The following is a 23,915-nucleotide window of genomic DNA, read 5'->3' on the forward strand; positions in this document are numbered from 1 at the left end:
CAAATGATTTAATGAGGATCCTAAAATAATTATACTGTGTCAACCAGCTTATGGCTACAATATAAATTTCCATTGGTTGAATTGCCAGCTCAGTATAAATATGTCACTTAGTAATATTGATAGATTTGGAGAGGCATACTAAACAGGAATATCTGAATTAGTGTTAAGGAAACTGTGTTTGCTGTCAGTTCTGCTTATAGAAGGTCAAGTGTACTCAATTCATTTCTACCCCATCAAAGAGGTACGGCATTTAAACAACATGCACGAAGTTAAAAGATAATTGACCTTTTGGGAAAAATATTCTTAATGATAAGAGAAAAATATTAATATTGCCTATGTACTAGTAAATGAAAGACACTCTGATTTTTAAGTGGTCAGATAATATTGAGTAATTTCACAGAAAAATAAATAATAACTGGTCGATAAAATATGCAAAGAAATTTAACCTCACAGTTAAATAGTGTATTTGAAGTCAATACATTTAGTTGTATTTTTTTCTCAACAAAATGAGACCAGATTGGTAATATACACATTGATGAATTCTAGAATGAATAGGTATTCACACTCGGTATGGGTTCTCAGTGTACCTGGTATATTTTGAAGCATAATGTGTTGGCTGCATAAGAAAAATTCTAGTTTCAGGAATCTAATCTAGAGAACAACAATCACAAAGATGTTCCCTGGAGCGCTTTGTAGCAGTGAAAACCTCTAATGCTAAACTCTGATGCAGCAGTTAAAACAGTAAGATGGAACTATATGATTAGCATGGAAAAATCTTCATGCTAAGTGAAAGGCTGGTGGCAGAATATATACAATGTGATTCTATTTCTACTGTCAAAAACCCAAAGGAAAAGACATGTGTTTACGTGTGCACACATGTATAACTGTGTGTGCATATATATACACATGTATACATACATCACGGTATCACATATATATGAACACATAATGAACATGAAGAGTTTTGGAAGAAATGCACTAAAATAAAAACAGTCTATAACAGTTATTGCCATCAAGAAGGAATGTGGTATGGAGGTAACAGCAGGCAGTCCTTTCACTAGTCATGTACTGTTTGAAGTTTTCAGATAAATGGTTCAAGTGTCACTTGTAAAATGAAAAAATAAATGCTTGTGAGGCTATATGATCTTGAAAATAACTGACACAGATTGAATCTAGAACATATTGAGTACTCCGTAAATTCAAGTATATTTTATGCAATTTTAAAAATGATTTACAAGCTTTGAAAATTATAAATATTGGCCGAAGATGGTGGCTCACGCCTGTAATCCCAGCACATTGGGAGGCTGAGACAGGCAGATTGTCTGAGTTTAGGAGTTCGCGTCCAGTCTGGCCAACACGGTGAAACCCCGTCTCTACTAAAATATAAAAAGTTAAACGGGCGTGGAGGCAGGCACCTGTAGTCCCAGCTACCAGAGAGGCTGAGTCAGGAGAATTTCTTGAACCCGGGAGGCGGAGATTGCAGTGAGCTGAGGTCGTGCCACTGCATTCCAGCCTGGGCGACAGAGCAAGCCTCCATCCCCCCCACCACCCCAACCTCCCCAAAAAAGAGAAAGAAAATTATAAATATTTGGCTAGCTGTAAGAGTAAATTGTGTTGGCCGGGCATGGTGGCTCACTCCTGTAACCCCAGCACTTTGGGAGGCCGAGGTGGGCGGATCACAAGGTCAGGAGATCGAGACCACAGTGAAACCCCGTCTCTACTAAAAATACAAAAAATTACCAGGCGCGGTGGCGGTTGCCTGTAGTCCCAGCTACTCAAGAGGCTGAGGCAGGAGAACGGCGTGAACCCGGGAGGCAGAGCTTGCAGTGAGCCGAGATTGTGCCACTGTACTCCACCCTGGGCGACAGAGCGAGACTCCATCTCAAAAAAAAAAAAAAAAAGAAAAAAAAGAGTAAATTGTGTTTCTGCAGCTCTTGAAACAAGAAGAGTTACTGAGGAAGAATAGTATTCTATGTAGTCACGAATTAATATGTCAAGTGTTACATTTTAAGTACTGCATGATTCCACTTACATGAGGTATCTAAAATAGTCAAACTCATAGAAGCAGAGAATACAATAGTGCTTTCCAGAGACTGAGGGGTGGGGGAAATGGGGAGTGATTATTCAAAGATATGAAGTTTCAGTTACACTAGATTAAAAAAAATTCACCTGTAGTTTAACCATATGGTATTGTAAATTTCAAATATGTTAAGAGGATATGTCTCATATTAGATGTTCTTACTCCAAGAAAAAAACAAAAACAAAATGGAAAACCAAAGGAAATTCTGAGAGGGATTGAATATGTCTATTACTTGGATTGTGGTGATACTGTCATGGATGTTTACATATGCCCAAACTCATCAAATTGTACACATTCAATATATGTGGTCCTTTGTACATCAATTGTACTTTAATAAAGCTGTTAAAACAAATTTAAATCATATTTAAGTATAAAATTTGCTTTCATCAATCTTCTTTGCCATTCTTAACTTTTCAAAGTTGTAAATATAGCCATAGCTAGAGATGCTGCCGTGTATCTGTATGAGTGAGCATGATGAATGAGCTTTGCCATAGAGCTCTGCCGCATCACAGCATGTATTAATGTGGCATGCAGGTATTTTTAGACGAGCTTCAAGTTCAGGCAACTATTTTCCTCTGATATTTCTTGGTATAGGGCACATATCTATGGAACTTCTAGTCGATCTGATACCACTTTTCTTCTCCATAAAGTCAGCATCTATAGATTCTGTTATTGGTTTTAAAGTCTTAGTCTAATATATGATGAGGATTCTAGTCTAGTTCTGCCCTTTGCCAAACCTGTGACATTGGAAAACTGTATCCCTTTCAACATGAGCGTTTCCAATTGTAAAAATAGGGTTATTTACCCTTTTTGTAGGAACTTGTGTGGATTATATAAGATAAAATAATTAAAGCACCTAACATTGTACCTTATTGATTTTAATAATTTCATTAATAAATAATGCACTTCCTCAACCTACTTCTTTGTTGCTACTTATATTTTCTGTCAAATCCTCCATGTGTATTCACTTTCAATTGAAAGGACTCTTACTTTTATAAAAATTTTAAACCAATCAGTCAGTCAGCTTCTTGCCATCCATGTCATAGATGAACAATATATAGCATATCATATGTCAAATGTGCTCTTTGGTTTTTCAAAGCTGTGTTGTCATTGCTATTCCTTTACTATTGGACAACAAGGTCTTGGGTGTTTTCATAAATGTAGCCCCCTGAAAATTCAGCATGGTCTAATTTTCAGACATTTAAGTTTCTACTTATAAATAATAAAGTATGCTTATATAATTATAGATTTGTAGACTATCTTTGAAATACACATATATACATAGCCCCGGTTTTATGTCATATAATTTTTCTGTCTTCTTTCCTTTAAAATCTAAGAAGCTCATTCATAAAAAACAAATTCATAACTAAAATTTCCAAATAAGAAGTCAGAAAAATACAAATATTCTTTCTCATACTATCTAAAACTACACATACTGCATAATCAACAGCTCATTTAGCAGCCTAATAATTTATAATAATATTTATGTGCTGTTTGAATATATTTATTACACTTATACTTCTCATATTTCTGTAACTCCAATTTTAAACCATCTAACTAATTCTATCAGTTTTCTCCCTTTTACTGGTTAACACAACTTCATTTTATTCCCAGTGAAAGTGATGTAAATAAATAAATATATACCTCACTGTTTTATGTAGTTATTTTATTTTATTTTAAAATGCAGTGAGCAGAGGTTTTCCTATTTAAGAATGTTACATGCTGACTAGCATCTGACTTTCTCCTTTTACTTCTGACTCTCCTCATTCCAAATTCCATTGTCAAACTGTAAAAAAACTATCAAATGTGTCTCTAATGACAACACATTTTCTTCCTGTCTATTTTCTCTCTGTGACGGGAGTGTTCGTGTTGGATAAAATTTAATATGCTAGCCCCAACTGACAACATTAAGTTTCTCTGCAAGTGTTATTACTTGATCCATAGGTGCAGACAGTACACTGGACTCTGGAGAGGTTCAGAATATAATTTGTTCTTCACTGGTATTGTCATTAAGTCCATATATATACAGCAGCAAGGCAATATTTCAATCAAGATTGGAGGTACTGTATTATCAGCCATTCCTTTAAAATTGAGTAGTACCAAGTTCTGTCCCGCGAAATAATTCCTTCAACAAATCTACTCCAGTCACAGGATATTTCTAGGCATAACATTTATGTGAAAACTTATCATGAAGACCCTGCTGTGTTTTTGGATGGTTGGTTTTCCAAACCACTGGAGAGGCTGATAAGCAAATACAGCTATAGTATAAACTCAGGCTTAACTTCTATGAGATATGATTTGAAGTAATTACTCAAGTTTACACTGACTTTATCCTACTCTGAATTTCTAATTTATTCTGGGGAAGAGAGCTATTTTCTGTGTTTTCCTGGACTTTCACCACACCTCATAAAATAGGGGCTAATAATCTTCAGCCCTGTTCTAGGAGTAATAATAAAAATAATGGCAATAACATTTACAACATTTATTATGAATCACATGCTGTTCTACATCTATATAGTAATCTATTTCATCTCTTCAATAGCCCTGGGAAGTAAGTTCCTTATTATTCTCTTTCTGCAGATGAGGAAACTGAAGTAACACAGAGTTTAATAGTTTGTTCAAAGTCATAGAGATAAAAGGGTCAGAACTGAGATCCTAAATAAGGCATTATGACTGCAGAGTCCAGTTCTTTACCACTAGTGTGTTACACGGAAGAACTGAAAAACACTTTTTCTGCCAGTGATTCTACGAGTTTATTCTTTGTTCTTTCGAACACGCTATTTCTCTCCTCCTGTTTGGGTGTGCTCAGAGCATCTGAGCCAGGGCTTAGTGGCCACCTAGGAGTATATATCAGTCAAGTTGCAAACAACAGAAGCTAATTCTTGCTAATATAAACAGAAAATCCTTTTACTGAAAATATATTGTATAGTTCACAGAATTGCTAAAGATGTTTTGACAGCAAAGTTAAAAACAAAACAAAACAAACAAACAAAAAAACAACAGCAACAAAACAGATGAGAACAAGGACATGGTTCCTGACTGTACTAGTATCAAGTTTTGTAGTAAGACTTGCTTTGAACAATGAAATGCAAGCAGAAATTTTAAACACTACTTCTGAGAAGAAGCTGTAGGAGACATTGCATGATTTTAACATCTCTCTTTTTTTCTATCACACAAGTCACTACATCCCACATAGGAACTATTCCTAAGGTGTGAGTCCCAGGGGGAAATAAATGCTTATTGTCGTTGATTTCTGAGTTTTTGCTTTATCTGGTAAACACCATAATCTAGTTTAAACTGATTCATAAAAGGGACAACCAGTAGTAAACATTACCATAACCACAATGAGGTAACAGTGTCAGTTCAATTAGGAAACTATTTCTTTCTCCAAGGAAATCTGTGTTTGTTAGTTGGCATTGCTGCCATTGTTGGTACTAACACTGAATCCCAATCTTGCCACCATATGCATCATTGCTCCAGAAAGAGGATTTGCTGTTGCCATAGTCACTGCCATCATGGATTTTGCATTGCTCATGTTTCTTTAGTTCCTGATTCAGTGATTCAGATGTGACTTGAAGTAATTACTCAAACTTACATTGACTTCATCCTACTCTGAATTCCTAATTTATTCTGGGGAAGAGAGCTATTTTCAGTGTCTGGGAGAGAAGGATGTGATTATTGGAGTCTAGGACTAGTACTTGTATGTGCTTCAGTTGGAAGAGTGTCTAGAAAAGAAAATATCTGAGTTATTCAGGTTTTATAGTAGTAAAAGGGCACTTCTCATCCACACTCATGATGAATAATTATTTAAGTAACAAAGGGGAACCTTATCAAAGTCATTAGAACTTTCAAGACCTCAAATCTCCCAGGTAAGGCAAGTTGGGTTCTCTCTCCACCCCCTGTCTCTCAACCCATCACCCCATCTCTCAATCTCTCCCCCTCTGTCTTTTTCTGTCTCTATCTCTGTCTCTCTCTACCCTTAACTTTATCTCTTTCATTCAACTGAGTTCTAAAACAGCTACGATACTCCATAAATGAGTGAATTATACATGAAGAAAAGAAGTAGGATGAAGACTAAAATTTAGTCTCTGATGAAAGTTACATTGCTTAGTCCAGATTTACCATTAACACAGCTGATACAAATATTTTAATTTGAAAGCTATATCTATTTCTCCTTTTGTTCAGAACCTATAAGAAGGAAAGAGTAATGATTACTAGTCCACCTCAAAACCCAATACACTTACTCCATGAACAATGTAGTAGAAGGGTCTAGCTTCTTTCTTCAGAAAAAGTTACACACAGACAGCCCCTAATTAGAACTGCTGTTCCTTACAATGGTGCTTGGTCCTGCAGCCCAGAAACTGGATTTTCTTTGTTTATATTTGATCATTTTTATTAGGGACATAAATTTACATAAATTGAATTTAGACAAGAAATATATATATATATAGCCAATGTATTAATTGCCTATATATATATATATAGCCAATGTATTTATTGAAAGATATTCCTTTCTAGGAATCAGTATATTCTCTCTCTTATAACCATTTCTTAAGGAAAAATTAGTGATCAGAGATTTCTTTATATGATTTATTCCATTGGCTGAGTAATACAACTTCCATTTGCAATGCAGTATCTCTTACTAATTCCAACTATAATGGCCTTCTTTCCTTCTCTTGAGTTAAAAATGGCGAGGTGTCTCAGCTGTAGTCAATAAACTATAATCAAAAGTCTGGGATCCATGGGATTCTGAGGAAGATTTTGCTTTACTGATAAAAGAGACAATCTAGCATTGCTTCTTTCATTTCATTGTTACCTTCAAGGCACCTTTGAAGCAGTGGTCATTATTTGGCAAACTTGATAAGACAACACAAGGAAGAAAAATTAATATGGTGAAGATGGTAGGACAGTAATATAGAAAGTCCCAGTTACTTGAATACACCTTTTAACAACTGTATACATACCATCTATTTACACCACAGTTGTTACCAATAAATGTCGTTATATTTTAAGCCACTATTAGTCAATTATTTGTAAATTGAAACCAAAAGTATTTTCCATGAATATACCTGATGAACATGAAACCATATGAAAGACAGTAAACTGTTTTAGAAGAAAGGGTATTTAACACAAATATTGGAAAATTCAGTAAAATATTTTCTCCACACAAAATAGAGAAATTTCTTTAGAGAAAAAAATTGCTTCTGTAACTGTATTTCCTGTGTATTTCTTGAGTAGGCAGTATTTAATGTACTGTGGCTTTTGTCTATGTAAGCTTATTTTCCATAGTTTTAGGCGTCACAAATTGCATGGAAAAATTCACATTTCTAATTCAGATTGCCTATTTTTTTTCTAGTAGTAATTTTATCTTTTATCTTCAAGAGGTGACATGCATCAGTCCCTTGATTATAATGGCATCTTAGAGATGGCTTTGAGAATTGCAGTCTGATTTTGCAACTAATTAGCTGTTGATCTTAGACAAGTTATTTAACTGGAGCTTTATGAATCTAAGTCTTAAATTATATCTTGGATATTTAATTTCTATACATACATGCTAAAGCTTTTGCTAGTATTAAAATATCCTAGGCTCTCCACAAAATAAAAGCATACTATTTTGATGCACTTTACAGTTTTTAAAGTTGCTTATACATTTGTAAACGCTTGCCTCTGATTTTCTCATTAGAAACAAGCAAAACAGCAAAACATTTACAAGGGTGATATGGTTTGGCTCTGTGCCCCACCCAAATCTCACCTTGAATTGTAATAATCTTTACTTGTCAAAGGTGAAACCAGGTGGAAATAATTGAATCGTGGGGCGGTTTCCCTCGTGCCTTTCTCATGATAGTGACTAAGTTCTCAGGAGATCTGATTTTTTTTTTTTTTTTTTTTTTTTTTTTTTTTTTTTTTTTTTTTGAGATGGAGTCTTGTTCTGTTGCCCAGGCTGGAGTGCAGTGGCATGATCTAGGCTCACTGCAACCTCCGCCTCCTGTGTTCAAGCAATTCTCCTGCCTCAGCCTCCCTAGTAGCTGGGATTTACAGGCATGCACCATGCCACCACGCCCAGCTAATTTTTGTACTTTTAGTAGAGACGGGGTTTCACCATATTGGCCAGGATGGTCTCGATCTCGATCTCTTGACCTCATGGTATGCCCGCGTCAGCCTCCCAAAGTGCTGGGATTACAGACTTGAGCCACTGTGCCCGGCGGATCTGACGGTTTTATAAGGGACTTAGGGCTTCCCCCTTCGCTTAGCACTCATTCTCTCTCCTGCCACCCTGTGAAGAGGTGCCTTCCGCCAAGATTGTCAGTTTTCTGAGGCCTCCCCAGCCATGCAGTACCGTGAGTCAATCACAATTCTTTTCTTCTTACACTACCCAGTCTCAGGTATTTCTTCATAGCTGCGTGAGAATTGACTAATACAAACAGTATCTGCTAAAGAGGGGAAAATTGCAACAACAACAACAAAAACAAAAATAGCTAATGAATATTGCCAAAATTCATTTATTTTAAATTATATGTAGAAGTTAGTGTGAATGGCAGTTAAAAAGATGTTATAGAATTTATGCTAAATATCAGTTTTTCCTTTCACTGCCTTCAATATAACCTATAACAGACTTTGATATAAAGATATTTAGTTAACTGTGATGCTTTCCTCTGAAAGAGAAATCTGTAATGCATTCTTTAAGAGAATATCATCTTCAGTAAATGCCATTATAATCATAAGGTTGTTGGTAATGAAGTTATGAATAATCACATTATTTAAACTATTCAGTGCAAAGCATGATTCATGCACACCTGACATTTTTAGGAGGACTGTTGGGCTGCTTATGAAACTGATCTCTAAATCTTAGGAATGTTAAAAATACATTTTGTTTCTGTCTTGAGTATTATCATTTTGGTCAATGTAGAATTTTCAGGGTATTTAGAAATTCAGCCAGCTTTAATTTCTTGGTGGTGAAATAAATAGCTACTCTTTTCTGCCTTAATGTTGATACATATTCAGTACTAAATTATTTAAATTCAATGTTAATGCTTGATTATTTAAGCAGACAAATTAGACTATGCAAAATTAAATCTGATTACATGATTGTCAAAAGTTAATATCATATACAGCTTGGTACACCCCAGAAAATAATTCTTTATAAAGGAGCTGAAACTTTAATTACCTGTGTATATCATTTTATATTTTTATCCAAATTATTCTGCTCTCCCTCACATACAATTCTAATTTAGTTACAGTGCCATGTAATGTTCCATACATTCATTTTTTAATGTTCCTCAATTTTAAATTTGGTCTCCTTGTCATATGATAGTATTAATATTATATAGACATATATTTATTTTTATCCATTTTATTTTCAAAAGGTATTTAATATCATTATACTTTTCTTTCACAAAGTAATTAAATAATAATCAGAGACTAGAGGAAACATTTGGGCTCTAATAAAGGTTGACTCCTTTCTGATATTTGATTCCTGGTAACATTCAAACTTCATTTCTCCTCCTCTACCTTCTGCTCCATATCTGGGCAGAGTTGATAAGAAATCTTTGTGCTCTCTCCTTTCATCCTCGTGGGATGTTCAAAGCATGAAAATCCTTGTTCATACACAAGAAACTTCACCTCAGCTGCATCCCCTAACTACCGCAGGAGCAGAGTCAGTCTCCTTTTAGATTGTCATGGGAAGTTACTGTGCTCATGCCAGAAAGTCTCAATATGTGAGGAATAAACTTTTGTTTACTTTCTTTGTGTCTCTGTGTGCAGCATCATTAGTCTCAATCTGAACCCATTCTCAGCGGGGGTTCCACCTTTCTTTCTGAATTGGTTCCAATTGGCACCCTGGGCAGTTTGTCTAAGCAGTGATCACCACCACTAGGCACCATTATTCTCTCTTGCTTTGGCCTACTAAGTGGTTTTGGTGCCTGCTGGTAAGCATGCCCTAAAGCTATGCTTCTCTGTACTGTGGTTGCTAAATCCTACTGAGCCTTTTATAGATGTATAATATAAGTCAAAGTTGTAATTGTTGTCATTTAAGTACAGAAGTATGGGACTGGGCCTTTCTTAAAGTGACCTTGGATAACCTGTGTTTGCCCAGACCTATCTTTATATCTTAGCTTGAGTCATGTGGCTCAATTCTAGTGTAAGCTACAACTGATGCTAAGCTCAAGGCAATGGCTTACCTTGTGACTGCTGGCTATGTGTCTAAACAGAGGCCTGGGCACCCATTCTATAGAGTACTCAGAGAAAAAAGAATGATATTCTTTGCAATATATGCCCCGTTGGCTGGCTGTATGGAGCAAGAATAGTTACCATGTGGCATCAAGAGGTCACACTGCTAAAAGCAAATGACTTACTAGAACGCTACAAAATGCTTCTGCTCTTGCTACTGGCTGTACCTTTGTGGCCACAAGAAAAAGATCCTGATCCTCTAGGTTCCAGGGAAAAATGCCCATGTGCCACTGTGGTACAAGCACAGGGTTAATTAAAACCTGATTCAAACCTACTTACTTAACACATGCAAAGCATCAACCAGCATGAGAGAAGTCCCTAACCGTGACAATGCTTATTTAAGGATCTCTAAAGGAAGGAACTTACAAAATAGGCAAGACAAACAGGATACACTTCTGGAGTAGAGACCATAGCCAAAGAAGAAGAGGAGAAATAGCTTCCTTTTGGATATAGAGGAAAAATACAAATACCTAAAATATAGGTCCACAATTTTACTCATTTGGAAATCCAAAATTTACTAAATTTTTTTTTTTACAAATAAAAGGATAAAAGAGTGCTGATTAGCCATTGTGCTTCCACAATGTAAATTCTGAATTAACTTTAACATCTTCTGAAATGCATCAATTGGAAAACTTTAATGGCTTTAATATAAGGGCTCACTCAAGTTACAGTTATATCTGGGATTCTACTAAGTTTAAATAATGTATCCCCTGTACTCTTTTGGGAATTACCGAATATAGAACAATCTCACTTCAGCCATTGGAGCTACTGACGTGCTTAAAAATCCCATAGCACTTAGTGCCCTAAAATATCCTATAGCAGGCATGAACATTCCAGTTCAATGAGTAATACATTAAAATTACACTGTCTTTGGGAATTACAATTGACTTGACAAATAAGATTTGCAATGGACCTCCTCCTGCCCCCTCACACCAGTTAAAAGAGTTAAATATAGTTCAGTATAAAAGAAAACTGATCTTCAAGAATTGAAACTCATTATACAAAACCTGTTTTGAAAAGGGGTGATTTTCCCTGTAATTTTCCCCAAAAAGCATAATTTGGCCAGATTTTAAACTTGGAAATAATGAATGGAGACTTATGGTAGATTATATCACCCTTAGTGATGTGGATTTACTCATTAAGGCACTCATATCCAATGTTATTAAAATTACTGACTTCATTCAATCAGACTTTAGTAAGCTCTTTGTAGTTATATATTTGCTTCCTTTGTATGTTCAGAGTCTATTTCAATAGCCTCACAGCTGAAGTTTGCCTTCAAGGTGAAATGAACACAATGCACTTTTACCTGGCTACCCACAGAGTACTTCAACAGCCCAGCTATCCCACATAATCATTGCAGGAAGGATCTTAATTCTATAGAACTTTCTCCAGGATCGTAAGTATGACATTGTATTGATGAATCCTTCTTCAATGTGATTCACTTGATTTACTCACTCATGGTATATAAAAACTCACAAAGGAACTTTACAAAAAAAGGGGTGGGCCATTGACCCATATGTACTACAAGGTCCTGCCACCTTGGTTAAATTTCTGAAAATTATTTGGTTAGTCAAGAGCTTCTCCATCACTGACACTATCAAGAAACATGCTCAATATTAAGCATGTCAATGCTGTTTCTTGACACAAGCCAGGCATCTTTTAGGCTCTTTTGTGTGTGTGTTCTGAAGGCAACAACTTTCTCATTTATAAAGTTGACTTAAACATAGTTATACTGTTGCTTACAAATCAGCTCACATTGAATGTGTTCCCTTATGACAATAGCTCTAGAATCCATTTGAGTTGCAATACAACAGGCACTCCCCTTAACGTCTCTGAGATATTCGGCCAGTGCAGAGGCTACAGCGACCTCCTCCCATACCTTCTGTAGCCTCTAAATCAAATGAACCAGGATGTCCATAAATTTCCCATGGGCTTCTAGAGCATGAAACTGCCCTTCCTGAACATTTGCACTCCTTGTAGTGCATACCATTTCAACAGCAGTGGCTGGTAGCATACTGGATCCACACAGGCTCTGAGCCTATCACCCTTCATACCCAGCTGCTCATTATGTCCTGGATCGTGAAAGCAGCATTCTGAAAGCTTGGTATAGTCAAGGTCTCCCTACTAAAATGAAAAGTATACCTACAGGATCAAGCTAAATCTGGGTCCTCTGGCATATCCCAGCTGCAGGGGACGTAGCCTTCCATATCTCCAGTGTGTTGTCAGATTCTATGGTGTTGTGGAAGTTTACTTCCTCTCCTACTCCTACACCTCACCTAGAGAGCCTCTTGAAATCAATTGAATGAAGAGAAAAATGAAGATGGTTTACATACTTTATAGATGGCAGGAACATTATCATATGTGACGGAGCTTACTGGAGATCTGCTGCTTTTCATCCCTTAATGAGAACATCCCTAATCAAGGATGGAACCCAAGGTCTAGCACAATAGTTGAAATTTAGGCAGTGATCTTAGCACCAGATTCACTGGTCAATCATCAGTTTTATCTGTATGTTTTTATAGACTCTTTGGCTATTGTCTGGTCCAGCCAATGTCAGCAACAACTATGTTCTATGCAATATTGTCCACTTTGGAATGAGGAATTCTGGGAAGTTCTTGGCTCAAGATCACATACGTCTCACTCATACTAAAACCACTATAAAAGTCCTCATCAATATACTCCTCATTGCTTTCTGAGTTCTAGATACTATTGGTAGTGACCAGGCAACTCATTTCAGTTTTCCAAATATATAATGTTGGGTCCTTCACCAAGGCATTCAATGAAACTTTTATCTCCATTTTTAGCACTGAGTTATAGATCTCCTAAAACACAATAATGACTTACTTAAGCAAGTTCAAATTCAGTTGAATAAAGCCTGGAATGTTTCAGCCATCTCACATTGGAATTAATTGCAATAATGAGTCTAACTCCATTTTTGATATTTGATGACTGAGAGCTTATTAGCCCCAGCGCTCTCCTTTAACCTTCTGATTCACATCTGGGCAACATGGTGAGAAAGCCTGGTTGTTCTCTTCTTTGGCACCAGTGGAAGTTAAATCATACAAGCCCCAGCTGGCATGTGGAAAATCAGGCTCCAGCCTTACGACATAATCACCGTGAAAGATGAGCTCAGTCAGGCTTGGGAAGCCATCCTGCTTTCCCTAGAAAGGCTTGTTATGTCAGTAACAATACTTTTTATACCCTTTTGGTGCGTATGTGGCATCATCACTCTTGACACCTGTACTTAACTTGATTGGGGTAATCTATCCTGCCTCTTTAGAGTTTCTAAACCAGAAACATTGTACATCAAATTTCATTCTTTCCACTATAATAGAATACAGAGAAAATAAAAAAATTCAGTGTCCTCAAAATATCTAAGGCAAAAACCAGAATAGTTTTTGAACATTTTAACAATCACAGATTCCCGCATTACTGAAACACTGATTGATCTTATTAGATGAGTGTTAAGATATTTAACAACAACAAATAGTGCTATTGCTCTTTTACAGAACCACAAAAATTATGTTTGGATGGGAGAAACAGTTTGTAGGTGTCTGTTTCTACATTATTGAAATGGTTGATTGTTTTTGCTTTGTGTTTAAGCAAAGAAGCTTGGAAGCATTTTTATCTTTCCAATTATGGTAGTGAATACAAATATGGTGCTTGCACAATAATCACTTATATTAGTAAATTTCTGACCCTTGGAAATAAGCATAACTTGCAAGTCTATCTTTAGAATAATTTGCATCCAACAGTTAATTGCTAATCAACTAGTACCCATGGGAAATCAAAAGCAAAAAAGAAAAAGCACAGAAAAAAATAAGTCAAATAAAATTTGTTTTAACACTGGGAAAGGTACAATGTCATTATAAAGTCAAAATCATGCTTTAATAGTAACTTAAGATGTATTGATTCACAGATCAAAATGAAAATAATGCACATTATCCAACCCAAGGAATTTCACAGTGCAGCAATCAACACGATTTTCCAGTTTTGTATCCCTTTCCCTAAAATATCCAGGAATGTATGGATGCTTAATAGTGTCCCAAAATACAACTCTGTTGTTTTTTGCCTCACCATGATGAAAAAGGAATTCAGATGAACTAAGAGGAATCTTCCATTTTTTTCTAGAAGCAGCTTACTCTGGTATGAGACCCCTCTTCAAAGAGTCATTGAATTTCTTTTGCTATAGCCAAGTTTTAGACAACTGCATACAAATTTAAGAAATTTTCTTGCCACATCACTGTTGCCCATGTTCTTAAATTGCAGCATCAATTGGAACTATAACTGTTCACACAGAATGAAGTCCTGGGTCAGGCTTTCAGTTGAGGCCATTTCCTCCTACTCTAGTGTGAAATGATGCTCAGACTACAAGCATTCTTCAAAATGAAAAGCACTATAGCATCTCTCACTTCAGTATTACGTGCAGCCAGGTGGCACCCATGTCCAAACTTACTTAATTTCCAAATTAAAGAGAATCACTTAATTTATTCATTGCCACATTGTCAGGGTAGTCTGTCTTCCAGGTGGATTAGATGAGGTCTGCACCACAAAGTAATCATTCTTTTTCTACCTGGTGCACTAGTAGTCCTGCTTGTCCTGTCCCTTTCTTTTCTCAGATTGATTGTTTTTTTTAATTACATGGGTCTATTTTTCTTCCCACTATAGTCCACTGCAAGAGATTTTAATAACCTCAATCTCAGGAAGAAGTGGTTAGAATATATAGTCTTCGTCTCTGATGAAAATTTGTTTACTATTCAAAATTTCTCACATTTTACCCAGAGTATTTCAATCTCATTTAATCAAAAATTTGTAGAAAAAAAATACAGTGCTTATCTTTGTTTAAACAGCATTAATTCAATTGCATTCTACTTTCCAACAACATTTAGGATGCCTCAAAAATAATACACACACACACACACACACACACAAACATTAAAATTATTAGCATGGATTTTTTATTATTTTTATTTTATTTTTTTATTTTTTGACACAGAGTTTCGCTATTGTCTCCCAGGCTGGAGTGCAATGACGCTATGTTAGGTCACTGCAATCTCTGCCTTTTCTCCCCTGTGTTCAAATGATTCTCCTGCCTCTGCCTCCTGAGTAGCTGGGATTACAAGCATGTGCCATCACACCTGGCTAACTTTTTGTATTTTCAGTAGACATGGGGTTTCACCATGTTAGCACAGCCTGGTCTCAAACTTCTGACCTCAAGTGATCCGCCCGCCTCAGCCTCCCAAAGTGCTGGGATTACAGGGGTGAGCCACTGCGCCTGGCCATGGATTTTTGACTTTTGAAAACTTTTGTGTTGTTCAGGCAATGATTTTTGAGTTAAATCATGGGAATACATATTTTTAATTTTAATTTTTAATTTTTTATGGGCTCATAATAGTTACACATATTTTGGTACATATAATATTTTGGTACAAGCATACAATGTGTACTGATTAAATCAGGGTAATGGGAATATGGGAATATCTATGGCCTCAAACAATTAATATTTGTTTGTGTTGGAAACATTCCAAATCTACTCCTCTCGTTATTTTGAAATATTCAACAAATTGTTTTTACATGTAGTGACTCTATTGTGCCACTAAACACTAGATCTTATTCCTACTACGTAAGTGAATTTTGTACCAATTAACCAATCCCTCTTTACTCCCCCACTCCTCACTATTTTTGCAAACCTCTAGTAATGACCATTTTACTCTCTACCTCCATGAGATCAATTTTTTAGCTCCTCCATCTGAGTGAGACCATTCAGTATTTATTTGTCTTTCTGTGCCTGGCTTATATCCATGTTATTGGAAATGACAGAATTTCATTTTTCTTTAATGGCTAATAATATTCCATTGCGCATATGTACCTCATTTTCTTCATCTATTCATCTGCCGATGGACACTTAGGTTGCTTCTATATCTAGGTTATTGTGAAGAGTGCTGCAATAAACTTGATACTGCAGCTATCTCTTTCATATGCTGATTTCCTTCCAGTCTAGTAATAGGATTGCTGAATCATGTGGTAGTTCTATTTTTAGGCTTTGGGGAACTATCATACTGTTTTTAATAGTGGTTTTACTAATTTACATTTCTATCAACAATGAACGAAGATTCCCCTTTCTCTGCATTCCTGTCAACATTTTTCATTGCTTGTCTTTTGGATAGAAGCCATTTTAACTGGGGTGAGATGATGTATCATTGTAGTTTTGATTTACATTTCTCTGATGATTACTGATATTGAGCATTGTCTCATATATATGGTGGCCGTTTGTATGTCTTCTCATGAGACATACCTCTTCAGATCTTTTGTCCATTTAAAATTTATTTCTTTCAATAGCTTTAGAAGTGCAAGTGTTTTTTTGTTAACATGGATGAATTGTTTAGTAGTAAAGTTAAGGATTTTAGTTCACCAGTCACTCAAGTGATGTATTTTGTACCCAATAGGTAGTTTTCCATCCTTCATCCTCCTCTTCCCTATCCCCTTCTGAGTCTCCATTATTCATTATACCACTCTGTATACCTTTGTACACCGTAGTTTAGCTCACACGTTTAAGCAAGAACATGCACTATTTGATTTTTGATTCCTAAATTACTTTACTTAGAATAATGACCTCTAGTTCCATCCAGGATGCTATAGAAGACATTATTTTGTTCTTTTTTATGTCTGAGTAGTATTACATAGTATGTATGTATACTACATTTTCTTTATCCACTCATTGATTGATGGATTAGTTTGATTCCATATCTTTGCAATTGTGATTTGTGTTACAAATCACATATACACCTGTATATACAGGTATCTTTTTGATATAATGACTTTTTTCCTTTTGGGTAAATACCCAGTAGTAGGATTGCTGGATCAAATGGTAAATATACATTTAGTTCTTTGAAAAACTCCTTACTGTTTTCCACAGAGGTTGTAATAATTTACATTCCTATCAACAGTGCACAAATATTCCTTTTTCACCACATCTATGCCAATATCTGCTGTCTTTTGACTTTTTAATAGTGGTAACTCTGGCTGGGGTAAGGTGATACCTCATTGTGGTTTTAATTTTCATTTCCCTCATGATTAGTAATGTTGAACATTTTTTTCTATGTTTGTTGGCCATTTGTATATCTTCTTTGAAAAATGTCTATTCATGTCCTTTGTCAGTTTTTTAATATAATAACTATTATTTTTTGCTGATATGCTTGAGTTCCTTGTAGATTCTGGATATTAGTCCTTTGTTGGATACATAATTTGCAAATATTTTCTCACATTCTGTAGGTTGTCTGTTTATGCTGATGATTATGTTGTACACTGTACAGAAGGCTTTTAATTTAAGTAGGTCCCATTTATTTATTTTTATTTTTGTTGCTTTCACTTTTGGGATCTTAGTCATAAATTCTTTGTCCAGATCAATTTCCAGAAGAGTTTTTCTTAGGTTTTCTTCTAGAATTTTTGTAATTTCAGGTTTTAGATTTAATTATTTAATCCATCTTGAGTTAATTTTTGTATACGGTAAGAGATAGAGATCCAGTTTCATTCTTCTACATGTGGCTATCCAATTTCCCCAGCACCATCTATTATTCAATAGACAGCTGTCCTTTCCCCAATTTGTGTTTTTCTATGCTTTGTCAAAGATCCACTGGTTGTAAACATTTGGCTTCATTTTTGGGTTCTCTATTCTGTTCCATTTGTTTATGTATTTATTCTTATACCAGTACCATGCTGTATTGGTTACTATAGTCTTGTAGCATAATTTGAAATTGGATAATGTGATGCCTCCAGATTTATTCTTTTTGCTTAGGATTGCTTTTGCTATGCAGGCTCTTTTTCGTTCCATATGAATTTTAGGCTTACTTTTTCTAATTCTGTGAAAAATGATGTTGGCATTTTGATAAGAATTGCATTGAATAGGTTGATCGCTTTAGGCAGCATGATCATTTTAATGATATTGACTCTTCTAATCTATGAGCATGGGATACATTTTTATTTGTTTGTGTCGTCTATGATTTCTTTCATCAGTGTTTTTTAGTTCTTCTTATAGAGATCTTTAACCTCCTTCATTAAGTAGATTCCTAGTTTGTTTGTTTTTTTGTCTGTTTGTTTGCTTGGTTTCTTTCTTTCTTTCTTTCTTTCTTTCTTTCTTTCTTTCTTTCTTTCTTTCTTTCTTTCTTTTTTTTTTTTGTAGCTACTATAAAAGGGGTTAAGTTCTTGATTGAATTTTCAGTTTGGTGACTGATGTATAGCAGTGCTACCGATTTGTGTACATTGATTTTGTCACCTGAGACTTTACCGAATTCATTTATCAGATCTAGGGGTCTTTTGGAGGAGTATTTAGGGTTTTCAAGGTGTAGGATCATATCATCAACAGAGACAGTTTAACTTTCTCTTTTCCAATTTGAAAGTCTTTAATTTTTGTTCTTTTGCTTGTTTTCTCTGACTCGGACTTCCAGTACTATGTTGAAGAGAAGTGGTGAAAGTGGCCATCCTTGTCTTGTTCCAGTCTTTAGGGGAAATTCTTTCAACTTTTCTGTGTTCAGTATGATGCTGGCTGTGGGACTGACATATATGGCTTTTACTATTTTGGGGTATGAACCTTCTATACCTAGTTTGTTGAAGATTTTTTTTTTTTTTTATCATAAAGAGATTCTGGATTTCATGAAATGTTTTTTCTGTATCTATTGAGATGATCATTTCGGTTTCGTTTTAAATTCTGTTTATGTGAGGAATCACATGTATTGACTTGCATATGATGAAAGATCCTTGCATTCCTGTAATAAAACCAGTTGCTCATGATGAATTATTTTTTTCAATGTGTTGTTGGATTCAGTTTGCTAGTATTTTGTTGAGGATATTTGTATCTATATTCATCAGTATTATTGGTATATAATTTTCTTTTCTGTTATGTCCTTTCTTGACTTTAGTATCAGGGTGATATTGGCTTTGTAGAATGAGTTAGGAATAATTCCCTCCTTCTTAATATTTTGGAATAGTTTCAGTAGAATGGGTGAGAGTTCTTTCAATGTCTGGTAGAACTTGGCTGTGAATTTGGCCCTTGAATTTCTTTGTTGGCATTTTAAAAAAAAGTACTGATTCAATCTTACTGCTTGTTATTGGTCTGTTTTGGACTTGTATTTCTCTCTGATTTAGGCTGGAGGGGTTATATGTTTCCAGAAATGTATACATTTTCTTCTTTGTACATAGAGATGGTCTTAGTAATCACAAATGATCCTTTTGTATTTCTGAGTTGTCAGTTGTAATGTCTCCATTTTTATTACTAGTTGGAGTTATTTGAATCTTCTCCCTTTTCTTGGTTAATCTATTGTCAATCAGTTTTATTTATCTTTTCAAGGACCCATCTTTGGTTTTATTGATCTTTTGTATGTCTTTTGGTTTCAATTTCATTTAGTTCTGCTCTGATCTTTGTTATTTTTTTTTTCTTCTGACGGCTTTAGGTTTGGTTTATTCTTGTGCCTGTAGTTCTTTGATGTATGACTTTAGGTTGTCAATTTGTGGACTTTCAGATTTTTCAATGTAGGCATATAGCACTATAAATTTTTATCTTAGCAGTGCTTTTCTGTATCCCAAATATTTTGATTACTAGTGTCTCTATTACCATTGATTTCAAAACAAAATTTTGATTTCCATCTTGATTTAATTGTTAATACAAAAATTATTCAGAAGCAGATTGTTTAATTTCTATGATTTTGTGTGTTTTGAGGAATTTTTGGAAATTGATTTACAGTTGTATTCCACTGTGGTATGATGAAATGCTTATTGTGATTTTTTTTTTCTAATGTATTAAGACTTGTTTTACAGTCTATTATGTGGTCTATTTTGGAGAATGTTGCATATTGTAACAATAAGAATGTGTATTCTGCAGCTGTGTAAAATGTTCTTTAATAATCTGTTAGATCTGTTAGCTCTAGAGTGCAGTCTATGTCCGGTGTTTCTTTGTTGACTTTCTGCCTCAGTGATCTCTCTAGTGCTGTCAGTGGAGTGTTGAATTCTCCCATTATTACTGTGTTGCTCTCTATTCCTTTTCTTAGGTCTAGTAGTAACTGCTTTATAAAACTGGAAGCTCTGGAGTTAGGTGCACAAAATCATCCAGAGCTTCCAATTAGAGATATATTTTATATATAAAATATATATGAATTGATCTTTATATTATTATATAATGACCTTTTTCTTTTTCTACTGTTGTTGCTTTAAAGTCTATTTTATCTGATATACGAATAGCCACTCCTGCTTGCTTTGGTTTCTATTTGCTTAAAATATCTTCTTCCATCCTGTCACCTTGAGTCTATAAGAATCCTTACATGTTAGATGTGTCTCTTGAAGACAGTAGATATTTAGTTTGTAACTTTTAAATCCATTCTGCCTATTTATGTATTTTAAGGGGAACATTTAGACCATTTACATTAAATGTTAATATTGAAATGTGAAGTATTATTTTATCATCATGTTGATTGTTACTTATTGAGATGTGAGGTATTATTCCATCATCATGTTGATTGTTACCTAGTGACTTTGTTGTCTTAATTGTGTTATTGTCTTACTAGCCCTCTGAATTTTTTACTTTCAGAGTTTCTATTTTGCTGTATGTCAAACTTCTGTTTCAGGATTTAGAACTCTCTTTAGCATTTCCTGTAGGGCTGATCTTGTTTTGACAAATTACCTCAGCATGTGTTTGTCTGAGAAAAACTTTATTTTTCCTTCACTTATGAAACATAGCTTTGCCAGACGCAAAATTCTTGACTGACAGTCAGTCTTTTTAAGAGGACTGAGGATAGGATCCCATTCCATTCTGGCTTGTAAAATTTCTTCTGACAAGTCTGCTGTTAGTTCAATATGTTTGTCTTTACAGATTACTTGATGCTTTTGTCTCACTTCTCTCAGAATTCTTTTCTTCATGTTGACTTTAGAAAGTCTGATGACTATATGCCTTGGTGACGTCCTTTTTGCAATCAGTCTTTCAGGAATTCTTTGAAATTCTTTTATTTGGATGTTTCCATTTCTAGCAAATTCAGGGAAGTTTACTTCAATAATTTCTTCAAATAGATTTTTCAAACTTTTTGGTTTTTCTTTTCCCTCAGGAATATCTATAATTCTTAGGTTTGGACATTTTACATAATCTCATATTTGCTGGAGACATTTACAAAAAATTATTTGAGTTCTTTTTTCTTTACTTGTGTCTAATTGGGTTCATTCAAAAACCTTGACTTCAACCTCTGAAATTATTTCTTCTACTTGTTTTAGTTTGTTGTTAAAACTTTCCACTGCATTTTGTAATGTCCTAAATGTGTCTTTTATTTTCAGAAATTCTGATTGTTTTTCTCTAAAAATCTATATCTTCAGAATTTTTTTCATTTATATTCTTTATTTTTAAAAAATATCTGTTAGTTTTGACCCTTTTAATATCTCCTTGAGTAATGTAATAATCAATATTTTGTATGATATGTCAAAGGTTTTTACCTTTGTTTGGATTAACTGGTGAAGAGTTAGTGTGATCTTTTAGGAATGTATAGAACTCTGTTTTTTATACTGCCAGAATTATTTTCTGATTTATTCTCATTTATGTAGACTATTTCTTCTATTTATGTTTGGATTTATATTTGAGCTGATCTTTTAAATTTTCTTTTTTTCACCCTTGAACATATGACCTTAATGTTTATAGTTTATTTTCACCTCACTTCAGCTCTGGGAGCTTTTTGTGGAAAAATCTCAGGAAATTCCTTGGTTATAGAGAAACTCTGTGCAATGTCTTCCTCAGATGCTGGTTGTAGTAGTGTGTGCTATTAAGATTAGACAGGCACCGTCTTTCATCTGCAAGAACGCTAATGTTCCATGAAGAGAGGGACTGTGACTGTACCTCTTGTGCAAGCCTGAACCTGGAGGGCATGCTTCCTGTTGAAATGCAGTCACTCTGAAGTGTTACAGAAAGACTGTCTACAGATGCACCCATGCTAAGCTGCCACAGAAGAAGCCCCAGGTGTGTGTTTAGTCGTGGCAAAGGAGAGAATAAGTCCCCTTCTCCAAGGCCTTTTATAAGCACAGGGCTTCCTGACTGTTGGGATAGAGCTGCAAACTTTCCCCACTGAGTCCGGCATTTCAACCTGTGCTTGGGTTGAAAGAAACTTTCTGCAACTGGAAAGTTCAAGGACTCACCGCCTGTAGTCTGTCCCTGGCTCCCCACCAACTGGATGCTTTCTTAATGTGGTGCCCTTCCTCTTCTCCTAGGAGTAGCAGTACCTCAGGGCCAGACTACTGTGAAACCTGCTGCTCCTCTGGGTCTAGCCACCCTTTTGCCTATTTTAAAAATTTTTTAGATTATGTTTTTGAGTTTCTTATATATTCCGGCAAGTAATCACTTGTCAATTGAGTATCATAGTTTGCAAATTTCTTCTCCACTTCTGTAGTTTTTGTTTTCAATTTTTAAATCTTTTTTTTTTTTTTTTTTTTTTTTTTTTGCTGTGCAGAAGCTGTTTAGCTTGATGTGATCCCACTTGTCCATTTCTCCTTTTGTTGGCTATGCTTTTGAGGTCTTAAGAAAGTAAGGCCAATACGATCAAGAAAGTATTATCTAACCAATATCCTGAAGTTGTTTCCCCTATGTTGTCTTTCTAGCAGTTGTACATTATGAGAGTCTTACATTTAAGTCTAATCCATCTTTTAGTTGATTTTTATATAAGAGATAACAACTCAGTTTTATTATTCTGCTTATGGATATCCAGTTTTCTCAGCACCATTTACTGAAGAAGATGTCCTTTTCCAAGTGTATGTTTGTAGTGCCTTTGTTGAAAATCATTTGATTGTAAATATGTAGATTTATTTCTGGTTTCTATATTCTATTCCATCGGCTTTTGTGTTTGTTTTTATGCCAGTATCATGCTGGTTTGGTTATCATGGCTTTGTAGCATATTTTGAAGCCGGATATTGTGATGACTTGAGATTTGTTCTTTTTGAACAGGACTGCTTTGGCTAATCGGAGTCTTTTGTAGTTTCATATAAATTTTAGAATTCTTGTTTCTTTTTATGTGAAGAATTTCATTAATATTTTGGTAGGAATTGCATTAAATCTGTAGATCACTTTGGGTAGTATGGTCATTTTAGCAATATTGATTCTTCCAATCCATGCTCATGGGGTAATTTTTTAATTTTTCTGTGTCTCTTCAATTTCTTCCGATGGCGATGCATTTTATTTTAGAGATCTTTCACTATCTTTTTGCTCCTAGATATTTTTTAAGCTATTCTAAATGGTATTGTTTTCTTGGTTTATTTTTCAGATAGTTTATTGTTGATATATATAAATACTATTGATTTTTTAAAAGTTGTTTGTGTATCTTGCAACTTTATTGAATTTCTTTAACAGTTTTAATTTTTTTGGTGTGTGAAATCTTTCGGACTTTCTAAATATGAGACTATATTACCAAAAGTAGTATTAAGAGGGAGATTTACAACAATAAATGCTTACATAAAAAAGTAGAAAGACTCCAAATAAATTACTTAATGATGCATCTTGAAGAATTAAAAAAAAAAAATGAAAGCAATCCAAACCCAAAATTAGCTGAAGAAATAAAAAAAATCAGAGCAGAAATAAATCAAATTGAGACAAAAC

Source organism: Chlorocebus sabaeus, chromosome 11, assembly GCF_047675955.1.
Source record: "Chlorocebus sabaeus isolate Y175 chromosome 11, mChlSab1.0.hap1, whole genome shotgun sequence".
NCBI classification, from domain to species: Eukaryota; Metazoa; Chordata; class Mammalia; order Primates; family Cercopithecidae; genus Chlorocebus; species Chlorocebus sabaeus.